Below are 23,516 nucleotides of genomic sequence, written 5' to 3'. Positions count from 1 at the left end.
GGAACGAGTATTTATGAAACTCTTTATCACGAGTTACGTAAAAAGAAGTTTATCATTGGACAAATAATGTATACGTTCTTTTCTCATTACAGTAATGATCCAACCTACTAAAATTCATTTACTATTAATGACTCTTAATATTGATGTCGTGTGACATTAAAATATACAGATAAAATCAGTCAAAAATATATAGTACTCACCTTTGGGTATTATAAAAAGTATAGATTCTCAGAATGTGTATAAGCAAACGGTTTCGGGAAAAATACATTAGTGGACGTTAGGTCTCAACTGTAGGAGCCCGCATTTCTCGTAGAAGTTTAAAGGAGTAAGTAACCGTAGTTTAATGAGATCTGTTACCTGGATTAATTATACTATTTTACCAATTCATTTGCGATTTCTAGTTATGTACTACGTTCTCACATCCTACACCTAGATCATAATGTACATTGAAAATATTGGTGTTATTATTAAAGGTTATACTCTACTGGTATCCTAATGGAATCACACCAATAATCTATCAAATCAATTCTTTCATCATGATATTTGGATGAAATTATAATAATAGGGCATGAAGATCATATTGGCAGTTATATCAAGCGGTAGGAAGATAGATAAACGGACCCTCGAATTTTCGGTTCAAATTTGATCACAATATGTTCTTCAGGTCCAAAATAGTGTTTCCAGAAAATTTCAGACCGGTAAAACGTCAAAGCGTTGTCCGAAATTTCTATAAAATTTACCATGAATGGACAGCGTAGATAAACGGGAGGTCAGAATTTCGGTTCAAATTTGATCACAATGTGTTATTGAGGTCCGAAATAATATTCCTATAAAATTTCAGAACTCAGAAACATTGAAAAGATACCCAAAGCTAAGATAGAATTTGCCATATATGGGTAGATTAAATAAATGGGCTGTCGGATTTTTGGTTCAAACTCGGTCACAATTTGATCAAAGTTCCCTCAATCATTCGCTGGTAATTTGAGCACAATGTGCTATTTAAGTATTAGAGTAATTGTGTTTTCGGGGGAAAATCAGAGCATAAAAGCTTGAAAAAGAAAAGAATTTTAAAATAAGGAAATTTTGTTTTAATATATTTTAGGTGTTCCAGCGATTCCAGAAGAATTCTTTCCAAGAGAGATAAAGGATTGATACACTTTCAAGCACGTGTGCAACTAATATAGGTATAAAGCACTGTTATTTACGTACCTATGGTTATTAACTACAGTAAACTATATCACTCTAATATAAATGTCTTAAATACATGTGAATATCTCCTGATATGTACTTCTAAGAACGGAACACCTTTCGCAAATGAACGAGGAGCAACATCCTACACACCTCCCGATTCTGGCTGAAATAAGTATACCTCTTTTTACATCGGGCGAATGATAATGAAGGTAAACAGAGATTATTTTGATGCAATTTGTTGTTATTATGTATATGGTGTCTCGCAGTGTATTTCTAATTGACGGTCTAAATGCAAAATATCGCTTAGAAATATTGATCCTAGATACGTGTGACGATGCGCAGGTTTCTTTTTCATTACTTAGCTTGTTTTGTTCCACCATAAAAATGAGATCTGCTCGCGCTATAAGTTTGCGGGTGTCACAAAAGTATTATAATCCAATTACACCATGATTTTCATGGGAAAAGTGGATTAACCTAAGGGAAATGATAACATAAATTTTAAAATACTGAGTTTACTACATAACTAATTTTGGAATATACAACAACATTTAGTTGAATTATTCAACAAAAGTGATCTGATATCTACTAGTTCATTAATTGTTAAGTGCATTAATATAGATTGATTAACTGGTTGGACATTCAAGTTTTTAAGATATTAGAGAATGAAGATGAAATACGAATATGCGACTTTCAGTTCTCAATCTTGAAAGTTTTACGATAGGCTGATAAATCATTTTATAGTACTGCATGACATCTCTTTACTTGAAATTAATATAGCAACAAGTGCTTGTACATATCTTGTATTAGAAGTCTTTTATCACTTTGCAACTTGGCGTCCCGAATGTCTGGATTTCGATGCTCCTAATCTCTGTGTCTTTGGCGTCCGAATCAATGATTGATACCTTGAGGTCCCTTTTTATTATTTTACGAGGGACACACCCCAACCTCATATCAGTCAGTACATCCGTTTTATCATCTCCACAAATATGGAAACTTATTACTCTTTTGCATTCTAATTGGCTCTTAGAGACTGCCGCACCAAAGATACGTGGCGTCACACATATGTACACACGTGTACTGTAACAGCCGGAAGAATTTAATAGCATGATTTCTAGACTTATCTATAGATTCCTAACTATTTAACCAATTTCCACATATTAATGCGGTGTCACGTTGTCAAAATCATGATTATATATCCTGTATGATGACTATGAGTAACCTTCGACAAGTAAACTTCCCACAAAATTGCACAAAAAAAGCAACATCAGTCACCTTTGAGAAAGTTTTACGTGTTTCCTTTCTCTGTTACTAGCTTGTGGCAAGTCAAAAGAGAAAAATGTATTTTAAAATGCATATTCATTCATAATGATCTTTTCCATTCCTTCAATAATGAGCAATGTAACCATATTTTTAAACCCAGCGTCACATTCCCACTGCTTCATAATTTTCGTCCTCGAAAATCATCAAGAAGCGAACGCTGATGCCGGAACATGGGTAACCCTACTTTCCGAGTGGCCCTCGCATTGAAGTATAGAGAATAAAGATTTTGCAAAAAGGATAAGTACATTGTATGTCATACACATAATATGAGTTTGTTGTCGGGTTATTCGTATTTCGCTTTTTCTGTGCAATAATATAAATAACATCTCCAATAAGAATGATATATCCGTTCCTTATATAACATAACTAAATAGAAGGACACGTGATTATGAGTAACATCAATTTAATAAGCATCGTAATTGGTATAACATATAGCGTATTGAATTAACATATTAATATAACATATTGCTGAAGTATTAAGTTAAGGAAGTGCGATATTAAAGATAAAGATCAACCACTTTTTGAACATTGTTTTGAAAACATTTTGAACTCCTACAACTGCAATTAATTACCTGAATGAAATATTACATTAATGGCGAAGAGTTGATAATAATTTGAACATGCTACATTGACAAAAAATATGTGACTGAATTACTACATTAAGGTTAAAAAAGGCAGTAACAGTGCGAACATGCTTGCTACATTTGCAAAAAGTTACTTAAAGGAGTTACCATATTGAAATTGAAAGGTTAATAATATTTTTGAATCATGTATTAGCGAAAGGTTAACACTATAACAATCTCTTAATGCCCTGGAAGTTCAGTATCGTTAACAGGTCTTATTCTTTCAAAATTCGTTACAACTGATTCGAGCATAAAACAGTGAATCGACAAACATCCACATTTATTTGAATTGTTTTGTGCATGGAGAGGACATAGAGCAAAATTAACGACAATAATAAACTAGACTAATTGACAGCAACAAAGAACTGTTAGGGTTATCGTTCTAACGATAAATTTGTAACGCTATCTTAGATTGGAACTCAGTTCTGTTAGTACTGTTGAGTATGAAACTTAGTAAGAATAAGTACTGATATATGGTCTATGTACGTTAAATGCGTATAACCTAGTGAGATGTGTATTAGTTCAAACTAAACGAAATAGGGTTCCATTAGAATTGAACGATACTCAATAAGGAAGAATTAATATTGTTATAATTACTATCGAATATTGTCTACTCAGGAACACTATTAGTTAACATTATTCTAACATTATTCAATTATTTTTCATATATGTTAATATCAACATCATGCTTATGAAGTGATTGACTAATAATCAACAATCGATTAGAGATTGATGGCTAAGAGATCGATTGCATTAGCAATTTGAATGACATTAACAATTTGTAGAACAAAAAATAACATTTTGTTTTGTTTTACATAGCAATCAACCTTATTTTGTTGCTTGCGAGGATGAGTGAATATTTGCAATTTAGTCACCCCAAGTGAATGTGAATAATTAGGAATAATACAAGTTATGTGGTTTAGAAGTCAATTACTATAGGTAGATAGCAATATAGAGAATTTATCACATACAGATTTGACTTATCCAAGAGAGGGTGACTTATTATTATTGATTTATCATGAAGAATCAAGGTGGACTATGGGCAAAGGATTTTGCAAGTTATTTATACTACAATTTTGTAAAATTAACAAAATAGACGAGACAAAGAGAGATTTAAGATTGAGTTGGCCCTTAGTAACGCCTTGAGCCTTCATGACAGGTATCCTAAAGCTTATTTGGAACCCTGTTTCGTTATGAGTGCTTTCGTCTTGAACCCAAAATAAGGGGTGATCCCTTGTTGTTTATTATTCGGGGACTTCAGAGAATCAAACCTCCACACCTAGTGGTTCTTACTTCCGCCTGGTCGTGAGCGAGTTATCGGATATTCCGAATTTAGCCAATTAGAGAATTTTAATCATTCACATTTTATTAATTTCTCGCTGGCATTAAAGTATATTGCCACAGGCGATTATTCGCAATCTTAGATTAGATAAAACCGCAGGCATTTCCTGTTGACTGGCTATAAGTTTCATAGGCACTTCGTCTAGGAAAACGTTTACTGAATTTCCAACTGAATAAGAAGTAATTCTATACTCCTTTTTGTTTTTACTATTGGAATCCACAAGAATCAGCGGCTTAATTGTGAGTGTTATTGAGTGTTCATAATTCACAAATAAAGTGTCGGGTTGGATAGTCCTTATTCGAGTTAATGTTCTAAGGATGAAACCATACATCATATAAGGAAGGTAATAGGCGTCTCAATTCTATTTGGTCTCTTAATACAGCTGATGGGTGGATGCCGGATATTTTGTATTATGCAAAGCTTGTGACCATGTATTCAAACGTTGGTAATTGGATGATTGACATGTTCATCGTAGTTACTCTTATTCTTGAGAGTCGCGAAGTGATCGTAATGTAGGTGTTTATGTGAGTGTTGTTTAAGTAAGAAATGCATATTAAATGCAAGTACAACAATTCTTACTAAAATATAAAAGTGTGTTTAGTACTACGGGTAGTTAGAGATTTAAATCATTTTGGAACTATTATAATCGCGTCGGCGTGATTTACTTCAGCATCCTACCTATGGATTACCGTGGGAAAGGTGTCCAGTGGTAAGTAGAAGCTATATTCTGACATAGTATAATACTCTAACACTTGAAAATAATGCCACGTTTTGAATGAAATACACCACTATACCCCATTAAAGACAATTACTTCCTGAAGTTGTAGTCTGATGTCCGAAGTACATTAAGGATTTCCAAATTATTTCCAAAGGGGGGAGAGTTTCCAAATTGTACTTTTCTTAAACCTTCTTCCATTTATCAAGGAACAGAACTCGCACTCAGAAGTCAATTAGATCCATGAAAATAGAATAAAACACGATTAGTTTATAATATGCTATTTTCAATTTAAAAAGATTTAAATAACTAATAAATAAATAATAAGGTAATTTACCATTCAACTAAAAAACTGATATGATACACCATAGTATAAACAGAATTTCCTAACGCAATGTTGATAAAAATTATATAGATATAGTAAGTAGTAAAAATAATGAACTTATAGTAAGGAAACAAAATTAAAAGAAATAAGTATTTAGAGTAAAGAAAAATAAAATTCTTTGCAATAGTAAATGGTAGTTGCAAAGATTAGAAAGTCTTTACTAGTATTAGGAGGGAGCGTAACCAATATCGAGCGCACAAGAAATACGCACAGGAAGCTATGCAAGTGGTCACAATGGATGTAGTGGCATTAGAAGAAGGTATTCAGATAATATTGACTCATAACATTAGTCAACAAATTTTAACATTTTTTTCTGCCACATGAGAGAAAACACCTGATCTTAAAGAAACTTTGGCTGCTGAATTCGAATCTGCAATCCATTTTTCTCTATCACGCACAGTTTTCCCGTGACAGAGGGATTTTCGGGAAATTTCCCCCAAAATTTCACTTTTTCTTCATTTTTGTACCTCTAGCTCGGGTACCCTTAGGCATATAAACATACAAATTATATTCTAGGTTAGCTTGATTTATACTTAGTAAAACCTGTAAGTTTCATTTGAGTCACATCATTCTCCATTGAGAAATAAATATATTTCTATAAATATATGCTATGTGTACTGTCCATTTTACCATATACAATAGGTGCAGAAAAATCACATGTAACTGCCACGTGAATTACGCTATAAGCAAGGTTTATACTTCATTGGATTTGTAATAAAACATACTTTACAACGATGTATACACCATGTCCGCCATTTTTATAAGAGGGAAATTCTAGAGGAATTTTTCGTGAAATTCCCTAAAAAAGTAGATTTTTGTCTCAATAAAATTGTTTTTATTGAAGTAAAAACAATTTTAGTGATTACTCGTTATCTACTTGATAATGACAGGGCCCGCGGTGGCTCAGTGGTAGAGCGTTCACTTCAAGTGAACTTTGTGGCGGACAAATACCGTGTTTGTTTTTTTTTCTTGTTGTTCTAACGTTTCCTCCCACTTTATTCCATCCGCTATTTCACTCATTTCTCATGATCACTGTCTCCTTTAGCCGAGCCCGTATAAGTGCGAGACGTAAAACTGAAATATTGTATTTGTTTTCGTTTTACAATGGCAGCATCTAGGATGTGTTTAATTAAAGAGAGTTTCCCTTGGATAAGTTCAATAACACGTATTCATTTTTTGTAACACTGCTCCCAATATTTCATTTAAGTATATCTATCTAACCTCACCCAAAGTCTCAATGCCACATTTTGTATTTTAACTTCTGATTGTGGCCACTTCAAATAATCATGCTTTCCATTCGGAGGACAATTCAATCATTAAACGAGACTATGTGGTGCCAACTGAAAAATATTATATGTCCTGTTATAAGAGAACGAGCCATTAACTTCGAAACAAACAAGATAATTAATTCATTGACCTAGCTATAGACACAATTCAATACGGGGAACGAGTATTTATGAAACTCGTTATCACAAGTTACGTAAAAAGAAGTTTATCATTGGACAAATAATGTATACGTTCTTTTCTCATTATAGTCATGATCCAACCTACTAAAATTCATTTACTATTAATGACTCTTAATATTGATGTCGTGTGACATTAGAATATACAGATAAAATCAGTCAAAAATATAGAGTACTCACCTTTGTATTATGAACAGAATAGATTCTCAGAATGTGTATAAGCAAACGATTTTGGGAAAAAAACACTAGTAAACGTTAGGACTCAACTGTAGGAGCCCGCATTTCTCGTACAAGTTTAAAGGAGTAAGTAAGCGTACTTTAATGATATGTTTTACCTGGATTATTTATACTATTTTACCAATTCATTTGCGATTTCTAGTTATGCAGTACGTTCTCACATCCGACACCTAGACCATAATGCACATTGAAAATATTTGTGTTATTATTAAAGGTTATACTCTAGTTACTCTCTTTCAAGCTATGATTTCGGGCTTTGTAGACAGGTTCTCTCAGGTGAAACTCTGATCAAAATTTAGTGTCTTCTGTTAATTAAATGCCTATATTCTTTTTTGTGGTAATTTGTGAACTTCATTCTTGAATGTTTTGTAAATAGCAGTGGCGGCTTGTACTATATGTTGCATGGTTGTGCAACCGGATATTTTTTTAAATACTAAAGATATTTTTAGGTATTAAGGTAGTTTATCAGTTAAAAATAAATTTTTGCTCTTGAGCGCAAAACAGTATTCATGCATTTCTAAAAACAATCATTTAAAAAAACTGAAAGAAAGAAAGTGATATACAAATTCAGTGGCAGCAAGCGTTGCCACTGGAATCAGTAACATTGAGCATATGGCAGCGAGCTCCTATCTCTTAACATGAGGAAGTAGATTTATTCTTGCATCGCCGCTATCCTCCCGTATTACGAGTTTCCAGTTGCTATTTCGTTGCAACTGGTATATAGTTAGCTTCTGTAGTAGTTACGAATTCCTCCGTTTGGCAGCGCTTGACTCAATTGATAGGTTGAGTGAGATATAGACGCTTGGAAGAAAGAAGTTAGTCACTAAACAGAAACTCGCAAATAGCAAATACGCGTCTGGTGGTAGCAGGGGCTGATCCAAGCTGAATATTTGGGGGAGGGCAGTCTTTCGAAGTCAATAGATTTTATTTTACATTTATAATATAAAGATAAAAATTCTTGGGATAGATTTTATTTTTAAAATAAAAAAAATATTCTATTCTAGGTGGGGAAGGGGGGCGATCGAGACTCGAAGAAGAGAATGTCTTACCAATGTTCTAATTCCTAGCTGTGTGTTGCTCGTGCACATGATTCTGTGTTCAATTTCCGGCGGAGAGTATAAAAAATTAATCTCAAATTATTCACTTTCAATACTCATCTGTCTTCTTTAGCCTAAATTGCTGGAATGTTAAACTATATTTTTTTCATTTTCGAAGGAAAAAAGAACTATTTCATGCTTCTTTATAATAGAACAGAAGACAAAAATACGTAGTTACTGAAAGTAAACTCTTTGTCCCTTATATTCATACAAAAAAATGCTAACAAAATGCATATTGTCGGAGGAGAGAAATTTTTCTGTACCTTAAAGAAAATAAAGCGGAAAATATTGCAGTAGCGATGCTTTCTATTCAGAAAAACTTGGCGAGCAGCATTTCAGATTACAATGAAGTCACAGAAGAATTTGAAGCTCGAAAAGAACGAAGAAATACCTCCCATTCTAAAATAATGCATAGTTTACTTAATTAAATAATTATGTTTAAGTGTGTGCATGAATATATGCAATTTTCTTGTTTTTTTCTTCTTTTGGGGTTAACGATATCATTCATTGTTTACATCATATGCTATATATTCGATTTATCTCTTGTTCAATAACATGAACGTAGAAGTTTTTGTATATAAATAATGTATAAACGTACATTGATAGTGGTTGTTTGGAAAAAGGAAATAACTTATATATTAAATCAATATTAGAGAATACACTTAATCAATAGAATATACAAATGGAGCTTATAAGGACTTTCCTCTTCACATTTCCTGAATATTTTTTTAAATAAGACTCAAGAATGCTGGGGGGAAGGGAACACTTGCGCGTAACTACATACATTTGATATAGCAACATTGCAACCGGTACTTCTACAGACCACGAACAGCTACTGGTATATAGAATGTTAAAACGGAGGAGGCACGTGCAATCAGATTGGCAATTAATTCCGAGGATTTCTGCCCAATAGCGGTCCTATGTTTTAGTATAGCATTAGGATGATGGTTTCAATATTTGTCCATTTGAAATTCCAATATATTCCAATATACAAGATATTTTCATGTAATAATGTACAAATATAGATATTGTTTGCCAAAAATTATTCAAATTTTCCACATTAATTTTTAGTTGAATACTAAACGAATGAATATATTACATGAACCGGAAATATTGGAAAATTTGCAAGGTACATAATGTGCAGAAGATAGTGGACCACTCCCAAAAAAATTCCATTACACACATTGTAGTGGTACATTACAGACTCAACACAAAATACAGTTTTTCGCATCCATATATGCTTACCATGCGCTTTATAATTCAAACGAAAAATGTTCTAACAAAATTTTGAAAACAAATTTTTAAAACATTAAATATTTCACGGTTAACCGTCAAACTTTATCCGGTTTTTAAATATTCGATTAAGAAATAAACGGTTTTGATCATATTTATCAGTGAGTGCAAAATTTTGAACGAAAATGTTGAAACCAAGCTTTTTAAACAGTAATAGATAAATGTTAAACAAACCTAAAACTGAACACTGCAAAGATTTGAAAATCATCAACCAATCAGATTGCACGAAATATAGTGATCAGCCAATCAAATTGCATCAACAATAACTTTGCTAGTGATCATATTACATCATCTAGTGACTAAATTTCAAAGTGTTTAAGCATGTATTGCCTTTCGTCTATGAGTCATAAGATTCAATAAGGTTAGCTATCAGATTTCCAAATCTATTTATATGTAAAATCAACCACCACCAATGATCTTAGACTATGAGCTGTGACTAAAGTTCAAAGTATTGTTTCAAATTTCGCGCCTCATACTAAAATCTTGTTTATCACAATTCAAAAATTTACAGAATGGTCCTACGTACCTCTCTAGATTTACCTGTCTTAGAATTAATCATATAATTACATGTTGTAGATAGGTCTGAATTAGGTCAATGGTTTATCTTAGCAGAACCAACTGTTGTCTAGAAACGTGTTATTTGATAACTTCTACGAATTTTGAAAAGGAAATGAATCCCTGTATGTATACTTCAGCAATGCTAAAAAAAATTCATAGCCTAAATATCGTTTAAAAAGCAACGTTTCAATTTTTACTATATATTTAACAATTAGTCATTATTACAGGTTACATCGTTAACATAAATCTCATTCCATGATCCGATTACGTATCACAAATCATAAATCAAAAACTTCTAACAAGTCAAGCTTTCTTCTTTTCTATATCAACGGCATGTGCATTAATTTAAAACTGTACACTTCCTCATCAAGGTCAATCAGGTGGTACATTACGTTTATGTTTGGCCCATAGGCTGGAATAATCAAAACCAATGACGTAATTTCATTTTGACAATTCTCAAACTATCCTACAAAGTTTAAGAGGAACGCATTAATGTACCAATGTCCCGGACTCCTAATCCCATCATAGGTGAATAACTGATCACGTGACCATATTAATATTTGCCGATTATTTAATCAAAGAATGAGATACCACCCAATTCTAAGGACAATTGCCAATTATTGATTTAAGAATAAGAAATGTACCACTCCCAAAATTTAAGATTGGCACACAAATACGCCTGTGTCTTATAAAAAAGTAATAAACCCCGTACTCATTCAACAATAAAGCCGTATCAAAAAAGATAAATTAGATTAATAAGATTTAAATTTTAATATTTTGCCATAGGAGGGACACCAACATTTACCATGTGTCCTAGAAAACGTTTACCGAATTTTGTTATTTGATAATTCCCAAATTTAAGGAATGGTTCTATGTACCCCCAAAAATTTAAAGGGAACATAAAAAATAATAATAAAGGTAATAATCCTCTGTACATACCCATATACAGATCGTTATAAAAGGGGATAAATTGAGTCAATAATCGAACACGTGGTCATACTAATTTCTGGTAATTTTTACCCATGAAAGGATTTATGATGGTATATATTAAAAACCTATATTATTATACCAAATTATGAAATTGCCTAACTTTAATTGTGAGCCAATGTACCTGTACCAAATTTTAACATGAAAGCATCGATGTACTCATGCCTTATGAAAGAAAATAGACCCCTGAACACATTCATATATTCATATAAGGTAATAAAACCGCATCAAAGGGGGTTAATAACCTCCGAAATTTGAATTTTTAACAATTTTTGTCCATAAATGGTAACAAAATGGATCACCCAAATTTATACTAATACATATTAAGGTCCTACAGTACTATATTAAATGTTCAAATTTGGCAATTTCCAAAATTTAAAGTGGGGGCTAATGTACTCCTTCAAATTTTTCAGCGAATGCACCAATGTATCTATACCTTAAGAAATAGAATACATCACTATACATGCCCATATAATCATATAAGGTAATAAGACCTCATCAAAGGGGGTCAATAAACTCCAAAACTTGATTTTTAGCATTTTCTTTACCCATGAAAGGGAACGAGATGGACTACTATTTAAATTCATAGTGATGCATATTAGAGCCCAATACTATTATAACAAATGCTTAAATTAAACTATTTCTAAAAATGAAGGGGTGGGCCAAGGTACCCCTCCCAAAAATTTAAAGGGGTGCATTAATGTACAAATGTCTTATAAAAGGTAATGGACCCCTATGCATGCTCATATAACAATATACGGTAATAGGACCTCATCCAAGGGGATAAATTAGGTCAAAAAACAAACACGTAGTACAACGTATTGCTTACGTTTATATTTTGGCATTTTTTTTACCCATGAAAGGGAACGAGGTGGACCACCCAAATTTATAGAGATACATATTAGAGTCCTATGCTATTATACCAAATGTTTAAATGGGGCAATTTCCAGAATTTAAGGGGTGGGCCAAGGAGCCCCTCCAAAAATTTAATGGGGTGCATCAATGTACCCATGCCTTATGAAAGGGAATGGACCTCTCTACATGCCCATATAACCATATAAGGTAATACGACCTCATCAAAGGGGATAAGTTATGTCAAAAACTGAACGCGTTGTACAGCGTATCGCTTACGTTTGTGTTTTGGCAATTTTTTTACCCATGAAATGGAATAAGGTGGACCACCCGAATTTATAGTGATATATACTAGGGTCCTATACTATTACACTGAGTGTTGAAATTTGGCAATTTCGAAAACTTAAGGGGTGGGCCAAGGTACCCTTCCGAAAAATTTAAACTTGTGCATCAATGTACCATGTCTCATGAAAGGGAATGGACCCTTGTATATGCCCATATAACTTCATAAGGTAATAAGACCTCATCAAAGGGGATAAATTTGGTCAAAAACCTCCGAAATTTAAATTTTTGGCAAATTTTTACCTATAAAAGATAACGAGATCGACACCCGATACCGATAGAGGTACATACCCTGGTCCTAGGCTATAATACCACATTTTTAGATTTGGCAATTTCAAAATGTAGGTGGTACTATATACCCTTGCCAAAATCTAGAGGGGGAAGTCCTGAGTACCCCTAGGTCATTGACCTGCGTGCCCGGGCGCCAGAATCCGGGCACGTCAAAATTGTCCTCAAGTGGGGTCATTACTACTTCTGGCTAGTGTAGTGCGCAAAACTGAAACTCTTGGGATCGGCGTAAATGCAGCCGGCTTTTCTTTTTTGGAAATTAGAAGTTACGATAGGTAAGAATGGTAGAAATGTAAATCGGGAGCAGCTAAAAACGATGAGGTAGCCTCAACTTGAAGCATGTTTTGTGATATTTTCCTCATTCACGAAGGTCTATATAACTTGCTTTTTAATCAAAGAAAGAAATCTCGAGTAAGTCGTGACACTCATAAGGAACGTCTTCTTATACGACCATTAGCATTTTGGATAGTCGTACATGCAACTATTTTAACTACTAAAAGTTTAGATGAAAAATGAAGTGACGCGGTAGGTAAGTGGTTAACGTATTGAACTTCTGTTCGTCGGACCCGTGTTCTTATCCCGACCAGGTTGAAACTTTATCAAATGGTTCAATATCAGTATATACTCAGTGTGAAAAGAAAGATCTTCTCTCCTGCAGAAAGAAAATGATGTTGGAAAGAAGAGAATTGGAGAAGATTTCTCAATGGCGGCAATCCTTTACATAGTTATTTCCAGCCGCTGTTCTAGATTTAATATTTTCAGCTACTTTCAACCATTTCCTGATAAATGCGTGGTGAAAATTTTTATTTTTCTAAACATGCAGTATATAAAGAAAAATACATTACAGCAATATTGAAATTAATATATGGTGTTCTTTGGAAAACACGATCCGAACCATAAAGATTAATCTTAGAATGGCGAACTGTTTCGTTAGTCACCTACTTTACAATCTTACCTGCATAAACACCTGGATCAGGGCTACCAACTGCTGTCAGAGCCGAAAAGAGTTACGTGTAAACTGGGTTGCATATGTCCAGGCGTTCTCACAACGGCAAATTACCTGGACCATAAATAATGGAATTAGAGCACTTAGGGGGGGGGCTTTTGTAGCTGGCTGTACAATATGTATAAAACATTTTTTTTCAAAATAGTACTTTTCAGGAATACACTTGTTTTATTGCACGCTTCCACATAATGCTTTACACACTGGAATGCTTAGATGAATTTGGTCCATTCCGTTTGTGCTAGGTACACCATGTTACGAGGTAACGTACGTGGAATTTACCTTTTTTCACGTAACAGCACCATCTTCACCTCAAGGACTCTCCGTAGCACCACTTCATGATTTGAGCCTAATGATTTGACTATCGTCACATTTAGCTCATCATGAAAATAATCATTCATTTGGTCGTTTCGTGTGCATATTGCTTGCCATTTTTCAAAGTTCAGGTGTACACCAAATTGTTCTGCTTTGCACAATCAAATAACAGGTTCAAACGTTGTACCACAGATACCATTCATCATATGTTTTGTTTCAAATATGTTTATCGGATAATAGCTTGCGAAGAGGAATTCTTTATCGTTGGAAGTACACAACTTTCCTCCCAAAACGCACTTGCTCGAATGATTTCAAGGGTTATTGCCTACATGATGACACGTCATTTGCTAAATAAAGAGTTATTGCTTACATGCTTACGTCATTAAAAAGGAATTTACTGATGTAAGAATACCAAAATTAATTCACAGATCGCATTGTGTAATTAATGATTTCATAACAAATCATGGAGCTATTGCTGACGTTTGAATTCATTATTTCTTCACAAGTCATAGAGCTCCTCATGATACGGAATTGATGACCTAACCAATTTCAGAGATCAGGCTGTGTACTAAATTCAAATTGATGACTTCCACTCAAGAATCCTTTGTGTCTACAACCGTGTTATTTCTAATTCTCAAATTTAAAGAGTACCCAACAAATTTAGAGAAGGAGCATTGAAGAAAATGAATCCCTGTACACTAGCATAAACCTTATTACTTTAAAAAAACACCTTCCATGAGGTACGTATTTCTTACGTTTATATTTCTGTTCGTAGACGAGAATAATCGAGACAAATGAAATGTATATTATCCAATTTCATTTTGACGATTCTCAAAATTAAGCAGAGTGACCCTCTCAAAGTTCAAGAGAAACGTATCAATATACCAATGGCATGGACCGTAATTTCATCATAGGTCAATAACTGACAAGGTGATTATACTAATATTTGACAGCGATTTACCCAAAGAATGAAATAAGCTGAACCACCCAATTTTTATATTCATATTTTATAAACAATTACAAATTAATGATTTGACAACAAGAAATGTACCCCTCCCAAAATTTAAGATTGGTGCATAAATCTACTTGTAAATGAAAGAAACAAACTCTGCACTAATTGAATAATAAAGTCATATCAAAGAAGATAAAAGAAGTCAATAATCTTCGAAATTTGGTCATTTTCATACACATAAAAGGGAACAAGATGTACACCAAAATTTACAATGGGCCCTAGAATTTTGTTATCTGGTAATTCCCAAATTTAAAAAATGGTGCTATGTACCCAACAAAATTTTAAAAGGAGGCATCAAAGTAAACATGTATTATAATTATACTGAATCATTGTACATACCCATATAACGTGTTAAATCCTTATTAAATATTGACAATCACTTCCAAAATTTACCTTTTTAACCATTTTTACCCATGGATAGGAACGAGATTTATAACGATATATATTAGGGCCCTATACTATTATAGCATTTTTTCTAATTGAACAATTTCCAAAACTTAAGGGGCAGACTAATGCACCTGTCCTAAATTTTCAATGTACCTATAACTTAAGAAGGAAAATAAACCTCTGTACACGTCCATATAAACATATAAGTTAATAAAAGTTCGTCAAAGAAAATGAATTCGGTCAATAACCGATCACGTGGTCAAACAAATTTTTGGTAAAAGGGAACGAGATGAACCACTCTCACGGCTCTGTTTTCCCGGCCAGAAGGCAGAGAAACATGAGATACTACAGATTAAATTTTGTCTAGAGATATAGGGATCAAGATACACCGATCTAGTTGTACCCTACACTGCTATCCTGGAAAGGATGGGTTTAGGTCTAGTATAAAGGAAGAACTCTCTTTCTTCAGTTAATGATATACAATTTATTAAAATAAAATAAAGATAACAAGAAAAGAGAAAGAAGAAAAAAGTTTGCAAAACTCAGAATATATCACAGGAGTTCTGCGACAATATTTTGAAAGCCTTGACAAATTATGACACCTTGTCTGTCTTCAAGTTTAAGTAATAACAGAATAAAGTGAAAATCAAAATTACAAATTACAATGACAGATATTAATTGCAATCATTTTCAATCAATTGAAGAGTCAAGTTATTCTAACATTTGAAAGATAATAAATTTAGTTGAGAGTTCTCCACTAGAACTTTGCCATATTGAATATGTTTCGAGGTTGTCTGCCAAAAAAAAAAAAAATAATAACTTAAAACAGAAATATATTTACCTGAAAACTGATGTTAGGCATCGTACATGGTGTTGACACTTGGCGAACACTATAGTTTCAATCGCACTCAACTCTCCTATGTTTCACGGGTTAGGTCATTTTATTATGCCCGACTCCGTCATTGATGACGCATGTGGTGGTGTGATATTCTGGATTTTTTCAGAAAGCAGGATGAGTCTCCTCTTCACGTGTCAGTGTGAGGAAGGAAGAAAGATAGTACAAGAGACATACGCAATTGCTTATCCGGAATCTGTTTTCTTCACAATCAAAATAAGTGATTGTCTAAGGAGGGAGAGGGAGAAGTCGGATATTCGGGAGATGGTATCTCACTTGATCGGAAGCATCACATCACTCCTAACCCAAACTTTTATGACATTATCATACTGACATTTTCTGAATTGTAGCATTACTTGATTCATTACGAGCCAATATCCTGTTTCTTGCAAACTAGGTCACGTATGCACTGGTCGTGCAACATAACCTTGAGTTGTTTGTTGTTTGCGTTTTCTTGACTAGTCATCCGATGCCTTTGCGTCAGGAAGAAAACGAAGTATTTACATAATTTCCAGGTTTGGATGAAACTAGAATGCATTGGTCAACCAACCGTTATCTCTCTATTTCCTCTCTTCTTGAATCACTCACTCCTTGAGGTAAATTGGACAATTTAAAGGAAATAGCAATCAGACATTAAGATTGTTGTTCCTATAAGCAATGCATCTGTAGAACAAAGAAAGAAATTATAAAATTTTGTTTCCAATAAAGTTAATGAGAATTGAATCAAGCACCTAGGAGTATATAGAATGGTCACGAAATACAGCCCGTGACATTTCCCCGTATTGGGTTTTCAATGCGACCCACTTGGAGAGGACAATGTTGGCCCTGAAAGGGTTAATGTAGTAAATGAATACAATTTAAGTGAAGGAGTACAATTCAATATGGCATACAGGTGGAGAACTCATATCAAAAATGTTGTGTTACAAATGGAAGTACGTACTTAGACTAGAAATTAAACTACTGAAGTTATTGAATACACTATGACAATTGAGTGGTACGTCGTATACTAATGATACAAGTTCTCTGTAATCACTAAAATAAAGAATAACAGTAAAGTACATAGAAAGCAAGTATACCAAAACATGAATCTAATCGATTAAATGTGATCATAGCGACTGTATGAAGGTGCAGCAACCATGTTACGGTGCATGACATAAGAATTGCAGTAGAAAAACACATAATTAAAGTATAAAGTATCATCATTTCACTTTGAAACCATAAGATTCAAATTACTGGGTTATAATATTCAGAAATGTAGCAACACTGTAATACAAAGCATAATGAACAGTGGTGAAAGAAATCTCGATATTAACAAAAAGATTAACGATACCGTAAAATAATATAAAGTACTTCCTTACTTCTTTAACAATTTCCTTCATATGGTTGAACCATTGAACTTCGTACTTAGTGATAACGTTTCTATAAAAAGGGAAAGCAAATAAACCGTAACTTTTAAAGAAGGAGGATTCAGCAGTGAATCCGTTAAAAAGAAAAGTGTGAATTGCAAACAGTGAGAGTACTGCATAATACATAATATATAAACCAAATAATATGAAAGTGACACGTAGTCTAAACAATAGGCATTTAAACAAAAATTAAGGAAATAAAAAATTAAACTGAATTTTTAAATTGAACAAAAATAATAAAAGAATTGAATTTTAAAAAAACTTTGCTTAACTATGCAGAAACATAGAAAAATTTGTACCATAATCTACACCTTAAACACACTATACTCTAGTTATACTAATGGACACAATAATGATATATCGCATTACGAATTGACGTTTAACTTTGAACAAAGCGCTTTAAATCTGCAATACGATAAATGCAATTTTACAAAAATAAAAGAAGTTCGTCAGGAAGCATAAGTACATATCCATATATAGACACAGCGAAACTATATAAGGACATCTATAACTTAACAAACACTATGAATAACTTCAATATATGAATAACATATTTTGATTAATATAAATAATGATGCTGTCGACCGTCACAGAAGATGGGATTTCGGGACGTGAAAATAAAAATATATACTAAAACGAAAATGAGTTTAAAATAATATGTTCAACTACACCCAAAAATCCGTGTTCTGTGAGGGTGGACGTGTCATCTTTGGGGTCGCCGTTTCCCAAACCATAGTACGCGAACACAAGTGTGCCGAGCATCAGTAAAGTTTGGGAAACACCGAACCATGCACAATGTAGACCAACCTTGGGCCCATAGTTGATAGCCAGTAAAGTTTGGGAAACACCGAGCCGTGCACAATGTAGACAGCCAGTAGAGTAAAATTGTCAATCACGAAACAGTAGCATAACACATGTTGGACGAGGTACTACCAGCTTATGTCACCTTAGTGGAGTGTCGAGCGAAGACACCAGCGCGCAAGATCCAAATGCAATACAGTTGCGCCGGCAGAGATTATAGCATATAGCGGCGTAGAGCATACCCATAGTGAACAGCGGCGGAGGGTTCAGAGCAAAACGCTCGCATCCCCCACTGAAAAAAATCCCATTCCAGGGGAAATTCCGAAAGGGAAACCATGGAGTACCGCGGGCTGCGGTCCAACGGTTGAGAACTGCTAACCAAGGATCCAAAAATGCATGAAACGAAAGAAATCAGAATTAATAACAGAAGCATATGTCAAACTTGGTAAAGATAGAAACTACTCGTAAAAAGAGCGAGAAAAAAATCTGAGCTGAAAAAAAAGAATTTATGCAGAACATAAAGAACACAGGGTTATTGCATATTTAATCCAGCAGAGGATAGTTATACCATAGCACTAGTTCATGTAGAAGCAAAACAGAGAGACATCCGGACCGATAAGATACCGGATGTTACGAGATAGGAACAACGCAGTCTACGCTAGCAGGGTATGGAAGGCAGAGTGTCCAAGCACAGTCGCGAATAAAAATCGGGAGTGATATTTCCGGAGCGGAAAAGAATCGGGCGCAGATCGAGTCTCGGTAGGTGCAAAGTGCGTTATAAACGTCGGTAGTTCGGGATCGGCAGTTTCGAGCGTGGGCAGTGGTACAATGTCGAAACAATACACACAATGCTTGGAAGCAACAGAGGGAACCTAGATAGCAGGTGAGTATAATGAACAAATAGTAAGGTGCTTATTGCAGATTATTCTGTGTATACTGAGGCGAAAGGTTTTTAAAAAATCCAACAATGAGCAAAATAAATGCAAAGATGAGGTAAGAGAGAGAGAGGGGGGAGCGTGAGGTCTAATGATTAAGAACAAAGCGAACCGTAAAGTGACTAAGTAACAAATGCTTGCATAAATAATATCATAATCGTGGCTAATGGGCGTATGAGATCGAAAAAATAAAAAATGTGGGTTCTAAAATTTCATGAAAAACGCCATGCAGAAGAAAAAGAGGGGCGACGTAAAATATAATCATGGCGCCTTGCGTGACTATGGGTCACACAACCCGGAAATTCGTGACAGAAGAGCGGAACATCGTTGGTTGATCTAAACATGATGTGATTGGCCGAGCCTGTGAAGAAAACATGGCCGACTAACGAAAGTGACGATGGGGAAAAAACATGGCTTCCCCCAGGGAGCACTGTATCCGGTACAAGGACTGAAAGACAAAGCGGCCAAAGGAAAGCTAATTTATTTATTTATTTATTTAACAATCACCAGGTACAGCTCCGAGGCCATTTTACACTGGATATTTAACAACAACAATAACAATGGAAAGGATTTGGGAAGGTATCGGCCAGGGCCTGTTTAGTAGGTACCATCCCGGCATTTGCCTGGTAGGACTGAGGGAAACCCTGGTAAACCTCAGTCAGGATGGTCGGCAGCGGGATTCGAACCCACGACCTCCCGAATGCGAAGCCAACGCTCTACCACTTGAGCTACTTCGCTCGGTATTTGAAATTCATACAAAACAAAAATTATTATTATTGTTATTATTATTATTACTATTATTATTATTATTAAAGAAGGCAGGGTGGCAAATCTATACAAACCAATGCAGTACCGAACGATACCATATAATGCGAAATACATAAAAGAGCAACACAACGAGGTTTGATATTCCAACGAAGCCTAGGCAGGGCAAAAATACTAGAAATGGGCGGATGCGAATAACGGTGTCGTACCTTGAACAGCCCAGGAACTCGCCAAACCAGCAACGATAATAGTGACATGGGGAGTATGATTGGTTTGTGTATGCTCTGCTGGTAACACTCAAATAACAGGAACAAACCAAATTTAACAAGGAAAGAAAAAGCATACAACGGGAAAGTAGCGTACTAAAATTACGCTACTAATAATAACTAGATTTTTTTTCTACAAGAAAGATAGTAATGCAATAAATCATTAAAATCTTATATTGGAATGCAAAAACTAAAATAACATTGCAAGGAAAACAACTCACAAATAAATTGATAAAGCTAACCAAATAAAACTAAATAGACAAAATTGACTTGACAATAAAATGTAGCAACAAAATTGAAAGTATTAAATCCAAATAAGCAAATAAACAAAACTAAAGTTGCAAATGCTCAGTTTCAAACTATTTTCTGATGAACTTCCTTTCTGTCTTTAGTTCCAGTGCGAGGTAAGATATGTGCTTAGCGAAAGTATGTTTCAAAGCTTGCTTGGCTGCTTACTTATCACTTGGTGGTGTTTGTAAATAACTATATATATATAGGTGTAAGTTGCCCTTCACTAGACAGCTACTAGAATGTAAGTAGATGTAAGTAGACGGGGTTCGAACTCAGACACTCAGGCGAACTTCGAGAAAGTATCAAGTTAACATGATGGTAGTGAATTATAGGAATGATAAGAGTAGGTCAACCGCCGGAAACCAGATGGATGTCCTGGTTCGGACTCGAACCAAGAACTCGGTAGGCGGCGTGACACAAGGGGGGTGTCAAAATGGCGGACACGCACATGGTGTTAGTGATACATAGGTCTTGGAATATACATAACTATCTGTGTGTACCCCCCGGAAGTGTACCCAAGATGGCGGATACAAAATGGCGGATAAATGATAAGATAAACAACATTAAAATAAACAGGAATAGAAAGGACAATAGGAATACATGTGCGAATAATGAAAATACACTTACAAGGGGTCAATATTCGTATAATATGGTGGAAGAATTTAAACAGAAAGCGGCCGTTAATAGTGTTATGATAACTAAATAGTATTTAGTGAAACTATTTATTTATTTATTTATTATTTTTTGGAAAAAGTAATGATTAATTTGCATAAGTAATGGATAGAATTGCTAATGGAGATTGGTTTCCGGGCCCAACCGGAAAAAAATGCCCGCCTGATGCTAGTGCAAAGATGTATTCTGAATATCTTGCTACTAATAGTAGGCTATAGAGGGATACAAGGGGTGATTGAAAATCTTTGTTACAACTATAAATGTAATTAGTACAGGAGTTGGGTAATTAGTACAATAACTGATTTGGATCTCAAGGTGCAAGGGTTGAGAAAAAACATGCTTCAAATGTAGGATATATACACAATGATAGGTGTGTGTGTGTAGGAGTTAGTGTTATGAACGAGTGTGTACGCAGTCGGCATATGGCTGAAATAAATCAAAATACCATAAACATTCATTAAGTTATCTCACCAACTGGAACGATATTTGCACTTTTCTCAGCCCATGGTTAGGTTAGGTCATCCATCTAAAAAAAAAAACTAAAGAACAAGTTATGCCTGAAAAAGGTCGTGTTAACCATACACGTCAATGTCAACTGAATGAATTTTCTATGTTTACTACTAAATAAGTGCTTATTATTACTAAATAAGCGGAAATGAATACCTACACATAATTCCTACATCTAATGAATTCCTACAATTCATTATTTCAAGACTCTACAATAATATTTACTAAATACTACATGCTAGAATATATAATACAAAGATTGAATACATATATCTTGATTTTAATGATTATAATGATTGATCATGAATACTATTTTGAATACCTACATTTACATAGTGAATGCCTTAATATATAGGATAACAAATATACTGATTATTCTAAATCTACTTATTGCAAATATAAAACAAAAAACACTTTTTTGCTATAGGCAAAATAAAAGAATAATAAAGCAAACGTAATACAGGTAGATACAGTAAAAATGGATAAGAAAATTAGTTTACTAGAATAAGCTTACTTGAACTATTTTGGTTTTAGCCCTAAAATAATCACTAAAACTGTTCTCTTATACTTATTTCTGTATATAGAGTGTCTCCTGTGCTAATCTTGTGCTTCCTTTCAGCAACCGGTTTATAATACAGCCATATATTCGGCAGGTTGGGCATTACGTGGTGTTTCATATTCCGGTGATCGGTTAGCTCGCTGGTGCATTTGATTTGCACATGTTACACGAGGGGGTGGTGTAGGTTTGCGAATCGAAAGACGATAATATAAACCACCGAGAGTCATAAGAAATATGCATAATAGAACATTGATGCTGACACGAATACGTTTGATGACGTACGAGACTCTTCATGTAGTGGATGTTCAGGTAAAGTAAAGGAATCAACAAATGCTGATACTGATAAAGGGTAATTGGGTTATCCATTTTGATGGAATCACAGGATGGATTTTAGCCTGTAAGGTACTTGTTTTGAGACAAGGAAACTTTAGACGTAGGGTTACATTCTGAAAAGAAAGTGTACATGAACAACTGAGTTGCACGAAAATAGCACCAATTCTTTGAGTGGCCTTCAGAGGGATGTTAACTGTAGGACAAGTAACTGTTAGGGTTTGTTCATGCGTAATCATCAGTGATAGAGTAGTATAGTTTAAGTAACTTGTAGACATTCCATACGGCTTCGCGAAACAAGTCCATTGCAAAACTTATTAATATCTTTCGTGATGCCTATTAATTGATCCTTTATACATTCAACATATGGTACAAGCGTCATGGGCGGAGGAGTCAATAGACACAATAATGCACTATGAATGTCACAACTAGTGTACAAAAGCTGGTCTCCTGGTTGTCGATATACTATAAATGATTGCGGCATTTCTAAATGACAAATGGTGTTATCTTTCCGAAATGCAATAGGTGATACTACATAAGCTTGGTCGCTTACATTCCGCTGTATGACAGGTAACTTAATTCCTACTACGGCGTAAGTAGAAGAGATTAGACATTCTGCTAGTGGATAATTGAATATAGAAGCCGGGTCTTCAGGAATTATAGTTAAGGTTTTTCCTTT

This window comes from Thermobia domestica, chromosome 14, assembly GCF_964235325.1.
Source record: "Thermobia domestica chromosome 14, izTheDome1.hap1.1, whole genome shotgun sequence".
NCBI classification, from domain to species: domain Eukaryota; kingdom Metazoa; phylum Arthropoda; class Insecta; order Zygentoma; family Lepismatidae; genus Thermobia; species Thermobia domestica.
Note: the sequence above shows the minus strand (reverse complement) of the source record.